We start from the raw sequence: 7,590 nt of genomic DNA, 5'->3' as shown, positions 1-7,590 counted from the left end.
AGGTGTGGAATGTACAGATGTGTAGTGATACAGGTGTGGAATGTACAGATGCATAGCAATACAAGTATAGAATGATACAGATGTGTAGTGATACAGGCATAGAATGATAGAAATGTATAAGGGTACATATTTTAAATGTTTCCCTTTTGTCGGAAGTGGATGGAGATAATTGGCCTATTGCTTCTTTACAAAGAATAAAACTGGGCCCCCATGTAGTTTACATATCTTTAACAAAGAGAGAGAATTATGCAGTGCCTTGAGGGTCTTTGTACAAAGTTTCTTGTAGTTGGATTTTGCTAAAATATGATATTAATTGGTAGGTAGATAGAAAAATAGATAAGGGATAGGTTTACTCGTTAATTTTCCGAAGGGTCCTCAGTATCTCTTCTGATCAAGGTGCATGGAGATAGTCCCTGGGTTGTGCTTGCAGAAGGTGTAAGCCAAGTGTATCTGTCTTGTCCCAGAGCTGGAGCACAAGGTCTTTGGGACGGTCGAGGACTCCAACCTTCAGACAGTGTGTCCCAGCATGTATGGGTCATGGTTAACTATTTAATTATAGGGAAAACAAAAACTAACACTTAAATGAGCTTAGGTTGCTTGGTGCCTTGTGTTTTCCTTTTTATTTTGACGTTATAAGGAATGCTGGCCTTGCCTCATTGTAGCAGACACACTGCTAAATTGTGAAATACAAGCTGCCAAACTTTTCTGTTCCTGAGTTCTTCCATCCTGTTATATTAATCTCACATGATTTTTGAGAGTATCAATTGAAAGGCCTTACATGAGGGAGTTTCGTGTACTAGCAAGTGGGAGTTTTGTGTACTAGCAAGTGTTACACAAATGAAGGCCAGCATTTATAGTGCCTGTAGAGAAGATTTTGTGGGGAAAAAAGTAATTGCAGGGAGGTAAGTCATTAAGGAAACTCACAAAGGCGCAAGTAGACAAGTCATCTTCCCCTGTGGGGGGCTGGGTGGAAAAGGCCTGGGGTCACTTCTGTACATTTCTCCTTTTGGTCAGGGGAGGCAGGTACATGAAGCTAAAGGTGACTCCCGATTTATAGCACATCTAATTTGGTTTTTATGGTTGATGTTCTCACAAATCCAGACTCAGGAAGTAAATCCTACTCATCACTCAGGACTCTGATCAGCTCCACACATCAAGCCATGATGTTATTTTTTGCCATTTTCCCATCATTTAAAAAATATTACTTTGTATTGACACATCGTTTGGTATATTTCTATTCTCTCTCTGTATGTTTAGGTATATTTCAAAATGTCTATTTAAAGTGGTGCTGTAAAAGTATTCTTTAGGTAGATGGTGAGGCTTTCTTGAATGGCTGTGGTCTGTATACTGCTGTTTTCTCTTGAATAAAAATAGAACCAAAAAATGGGTCATTTTAGTTCAGATTTTGCTTTGGTACATTTCTGAAGTCTCTCTATAAAAATAAAAATAACGGATTTATAGCTGAAATGGGCCTCACAGATCATGTAATTAAATGGCCTCATTTTACAGATGAAGAGGCCCATGAATGTTAAATGATTTGTTTAAGGGTGCTCAGTAATTACCGGCTGAACTAGAACTAGAGCCCAAGTGATACAGGAGCGGATCAGGGAAGTGCTGGGTAGAGAAGGGCTGGGTCCCTGGCAAGGGTTCCACCCTTGGGCCTGTGCTCACAGACCTAAGTGAGGACAAACACTCCTGTTTCATGATCTGAGTTTTCTGGTACACTAGGGCAAGAACCCCAGGATACAGAAAGCCCTCTGTCCTTGCGATAAGGCAGAGGGTCTAATTGAGATGATTGTCCCAAGCCACCTGTAGATGGCAAAGCCAAAAGAGTGCCCTGTAACACAGCCCACTGGGGCTTCCGGAGCTGGAAACGCTCAACCCTAGATGCTGCCCTGTGGTCAGAGCTCAAAAAAACGCTCCCACAACCTGCCCATCTGCATGCTTCCTCTAGGGGTTTGAGCAGTGGGATATTGAAGAAGCAAGCCACACCACCGTTTTACACCCAGTGAGGGGGTGAGGGGAATAAGGGAAAAATCCTCCCATTTCACAAGATTTGCTTGTTCTGAACTCAGTCCTTTCTGGATCACACCGTGATTGGCTTAGGACGAGGACCCAAGCGTCTCTTTCTAGGACACATCTGATTCTACCTTAGAATATAGTTTCCCTCCCTGTGTAGCAGTGAGAAAGAGGAGGAATTCTTCAAAGCTTAATAGAAACTGATATTCCTTATGCCAGAGATGTTTTTTAAAATATGTTTTTTTATGATTCTATGCTTGTTTGTGAATTTAAAATCAGCTTATTTAAATAAGGTATACTTGTTATTATTACCTGTTGTCCTTCCAAAAGTTTTCTTTGCAAGCATACATTTTTTTTGGTATGGATATTTCTTTCTTTTTCCTTCAAAACATATTACTACCATTGCTTATTTTTCTTAGTCTCCTCTGACCCCTTCCCAGTGTTTTGTAGCTTTGTATTTTAAGTGCTCTTTTGTTTCCTGAATAACGTTTCCTACAAAGTCAGATTTGCTGATAGTTCACCTTGGTTTTTCTTTTAAATATTGATGCCAGAAGAACCTCGCCACTTCCATATCACACCTGCTTTGGGACAGTAGGTGAGTTTTTCCATAGGCAGGACATCGCTCTGGGTATACTGTGCATACACGGACCACGAGGGAGGGCAGGGTATGTTTGCTGATCAGCACTAGCTGGGAGGAAGCTAGCTGAAATCCCAATTCCATACTGTAAGCCTTAAGCTTTCTCAGATGGTTAATTCAGTTCTTTAGAAATGAGCCCTCCATCTTGAGTAGGAGTAAAATGCCCTACTATGCTCTTAGTGTTGCGGTAATGATGAGCGAGATAAAGGGTGAGGATTAGGATGGGGAATCTGGAGTGCACTGTCATTCACATAAAGACTTCCAGTGAACTCATCCTCACCCCATTGCAGTTCCATCTCTCACCTGTTTTGCAGCAATAGAGAACTAATACATATTCAAAAGCTTCTATGTGATCTAGAGGCAAATTAAAGAGTTGTGAGTAATAGAGTGAAGAACTGAGATGGAAAAAAACTTCAGGCTAGTTCAGAGTGTAGTCATTAGGTAGGTCCCTAACTACAATTTGTGAAACATGAGATTTGCAGGTGTAGGCCAAGGAATAAGTAGATTTGCATTGTTGAAAAGTGGAAACATTTCCTGCTGTTGAAGAGAGGAAAGTTTCAAATCATTATAAATGGAAACTTAAAGACAAGAGCATGGTAAGTTATTATACTGCGGCCTGGGTTGAAAAACATTATGTTGGGGTCAAACAAATATTACATGGCCATACTGACAAGCATAGCCTTCATCTCTGGAGCTGTAAGAAACGGAGGGCTCACTTAGAATCTTTTTTGCACAAAGAGAAAGACGAGACATAAAGAGGTTAGTGATGCGAACCTTTAAGCCATATCTTAATCCCACAAAGCCCATTATAGTGTAAATGTAGACAGCCTGGAATCATTTTACAACATCTCTGCTCTGGTCTTCCTCATTACACATTTGATTCATTTCCAAGGACGAAAGTGTAAATGTGCTTTCAGGATGCTGACTGTTCAATACTTTATGTAAGGCTGTAAACACATTTCAGCACATCTAGGAAACAGATTTTCCTTTATCTATAGCGCAGTCTCTAAACAATTTCTGGTCAATTCAAATCCCTTGTTATCAATGGTGTTGTCAGTTCCATCTTTTATAATATTGAGAAAATCTGTCCTAAAATGTACCTTTTACTATGTCATCATGTCTAAGAATTATCTTTCCACCATTTTTGTCCATATTGCAAATTTTACCAAAATTATTTCTTTTTGCTAGCCAGAGATCTTAATATCATCATTTCTCTTATAAAATTCATTCACCAGTACTAATGTCATCTATCTCCTCTTTATCATGTTTACACATATGTTATATACACAGCCCTTTGATATCTTAAATTCTTCCTGCACCATTTCCTTATATTAACTATGTCTCTGTAATTCCTGGGATGTGGCACATTTTTTCCTTTAGAGAGATACCTCACACAAATCAATCTTAATATATACTTCTAGCGATGGTTAATCTAATAGACATTCATTTCAGAGTTTCCTTTTTGCCTTTTAACTCAGCTTGGCTTTTCCTTTTTACCTGTAGATACAATCCTGGTATCTAGTTTCTTTTCTTTCTTTTTTTTTTTTTGTATTTCTCCTTTTTATGCCATTAATATATTAAAGTCAATATAATTATTTCCTAGATTAATCTCAGATTTTAAGGCTGGAGGAACCATAAAGGTAATACACCAGGAGCTTTAATTGCCTTCAAATACTTATACCAACTTTGTGTAAACAGTCATCTCCCAAGTTTGTTTCCTATGCAGGCAACTTAATTTTGAGAACATTTTTCCTCACATCAGGTCAAATCTGGTACCAAATTTCCTCCTTGCTTTTTCCTCCCTTCCTTTCCTCAGTATTTAACAACCGAAGATGCTATTTGCATGTTTCTCTTTTCTCTCCATTAATGTAAAGTGCTCTTTATCATTAAAAAAAATTAATCTCTTTTAGTGGGTATCGTTTTAAATTTGCATCATTAAACATTATAACATGTTATTTTTCTAACTAATTAGAGAGGTTATAAAACCAACATCATATAAAACATACACCATTTAAGTCCTATATTTCTTGAAAAAAAGTGATGGTATAGTGAGAATGAACTAAAGTTCATGATGGAAGGACAGAACAGCCTCATAGAAATTGTTTATTTCCCAGACTCTGTGCAGTAGTCCCCTTACCCTTGGGGGACATGTTTCAAGGTTCCCAGTGGATACCTGAAACCAAGAATAGAACCAAACTTGATTATTGTCAACTGAAAGAGGTTTCTGTTTGTGTCTCCCACCCGTAGATTTAGTGTCTTTTCCATCTTAACTGAGCACTTAGCACACACTGCAGCCATAGCTTTTCTGTTTCAGTTGAGGTGCAACATCAAAACTAGCACAAATGTCTTATTCTATCTTCACAATTTTATAGATAGAAGGTTTGCTCTTATGATAGATCTTAGCAACCTTAGCAGACATTTTACCACATTTGTAGTGGTACCACATTTACCACAAATGTAGTGACTTATACAACAAAAATGTATTATCTTACAGTTCTGTAGGTCTGAAGGCCTTGATGGGTCTCACTGGACTAAAATCAAGGTGCGGGCAGGGTGTGTCCTTTCCACAGGCCAGGGTAGGATCTGTTTCTTTGCCCTTTCCAGCTTCTGGAGTCTGCCTCCATTCCTCTGCTGGCATCCTTTTTTCTCCATCTTCAAAGCAGTGCAGCATGTGAAGCCCTTCTCACATGGCATCACTTGGACCTCCCTTCTGCCTCCCTTCTACATCTTTAAGGACTTTTCCCATTAGAATTCCCCACCTGGATAATTCCAGGATAATCTCCCTATCTCAACTTTAATCACACCTGCAAAGTCCTTTTGGCCAAGTAACCTCACATATTCACAATTTCTAGGGATTAGGACATGGATATCTTTGGGGCCATTCTTCTGCCTATTACAGACATTATACCTGCAAGTTTGGGGGTAGCCACCCATAGACTTAAGAGTGTCTCATGCCATTTGTTAAGTCACTGAACCAGTAACTATTGTATGCTTACTGTTTAAAAACAATTATGTTAAATATTTTGAGAGATGTAAAAAGAAATTGAAATTATGTTAGGTAAGCCATCTCCATCTGATACAAATCTGGTATACCTTCTCCAGTGTCCTCAATAATGCCATAATAATAATGTCTTCTCTGTCTCTGTCCTGCACTGGTTGGCCCTCCACCTTTGAACTTGGATGAAGCACCACACTGTAGGGAGTGAGATCTGGCAGTCACCAGGGGACTGAATAGGATCTGAGCACTGACAGGTGGGGATGATTCACACAACCTCAAAGTTCAGAGGAGTTAGTCTCCAGTGGGGTAAACCCTGGTCAAGGGAAGAGGGAGATGACAGTTGGGTATTAGTTCCCCTTCCTTTGTATGTTATGTGGACTACTGTAAGGTACACTTCCTCCTTACAACATTCTGGAGAAGTTCTGCTGCTGAGTGAACACATCTGCTGAGCAACTTCTGCGTTTTGCCATGGCTAGATGTGAAGCAATAGCTAACACAGTAACACTTTGCGTTATATTTTCCTTTTTTTCTTTCTTTTCTTTTCTTTTTTTTTTTTTTAATTTAGGGGAAAGCCCGAACGCAGTCCCCTACTACCACAAATTATGCAGTCGAGTTTCCCACATTTGGGGAAATCGCAGGGGTCATTACATTTTCCTTTGCTTCCCTTTCCTTTATGCTCGAGGCCCTGGGTTTGTACCTCCCAAATAAGTTGTTAGCAACTTAATCTTTGCCTCAAGTTTTGTTTTCTAGAAGACCAGGGCTAAGACACCATCTAATTAGGCCTTCTCCAAATACCAAGAAATGAATAAGAAAAATGTTTCTAAACTCATAAATGCTTTTTCTATTAAAATACCCTTAAAATATTGGTGATAATTAGTGTTCAACATAACTGTAAGAAATAGAGCCACACAATGAGGAAAAGTTTTAGAAGAACTATAAGCCTACCTTCTTTTTCACAGTTTTTGCTGTTGCTCTTGTGCTAAGCTTCATTTGTCAAAAATAAGGAGATTGCTCTGTGGAAAATGAGAAAACTACAGGTCAGGGAGAATTATCCTGCGTACACTACACCAAAATTTGGACTTTTTGCCCAGTATTAAATAAACAGCTTTCATACGGGCTTCCTTACATAGCCTGCTCAGTATCTACCACATATATATGCCTCATTTTACTAGTTGGCCATCAGCTCATATTTAGAGTCTCCTTCCAACCAGGTTGTAAAGGCTTATGGGCAGGTTCTGCTTTAGCCTTTTTGATTTTCCCACAGGGTTAAGCAGAAAGAGTGCCTTTTATATAGTAAGCACTTGATAATGGCTTATTTATTATTGGAAATAGCTGGCAATGATTACTCATACAGTAAATACTGAATCTAACAGAGAAATCTTTAGTATTTTTTCTGTTCCTGCACAATGACCAAAGAATGATGTCAACACTACAAAGATATTCTCTGCAGCTGAAGTTGACATGTTCCTATGTAGTTCTGAAGGTCCCCTGGACATGACCAAATGGGGGATCATAGCATATAACTCCATGTCCAGAAGAATATTCTGGTGCATGTTTAGGAGTATCTGCACCCAGTGGAGAACAATAGCTAAAGAGCCATATGAGTTGCCTGAGGGTTGGTGGATATCCTTTCTCCTGCCTTACATTAGACAAATCCTTCCAGAGGACTTAATTTTGTAGCTTTACAAAAATCGGCCCCCTTGTGCAAAGAACCAAGGAAGATATGTATTTGCCATTTTCATTTCTTAGAAATAGAATTCAAATTATATTAATCTCAGGTGATATTTACCTTGGTTAAAGTATGCATTTTAAAGCAGACAATTTTCTTTTAGTCAAAGTGGGATTGATAGATAGTTTTAAAAATAGTTGAATCAGCCTGTGGTGCACATCAAGCTATAAAAATAGAAGCCAGGTCTATGCTTGACAGATTCCAAAG

The 7,590-nt window shown here is 38.9% G+C and overlaps 1 pseudogene; it reads right to left on the bottom strand.

The window, feature by feature from the left end:
- Positions 1–6,216: 6,216 nt before the first annotated feature.
- On the bottom strand, positions 6,217–6,366 carry LOC119474219 (annotated as a pseudogene).
- Between the last annotated feature and the right edge of the window lie 1,224 nt (positions 6,367–7,590).

Source organism: Cebus imitator, unplaced genomic scaffold (genome assembly GCF_001604975.1).
Source record: "Cebus imitator isolate Cc_AM_T3 unplaced genomic scaffold, Cebus_imitator-1.0 Scaffold218, whole genome shotgun sequence".
Lineage (NCBI taxonomy): Eukaryota > Metazoa > Chordata > Mammalia > Primates > Cebidae > Cebus > Cebus imitator.
Note: the sequence above shows the minus strand (reverse complement) of the source record. Positions and strands in the feature narration are given on the sequence as shown.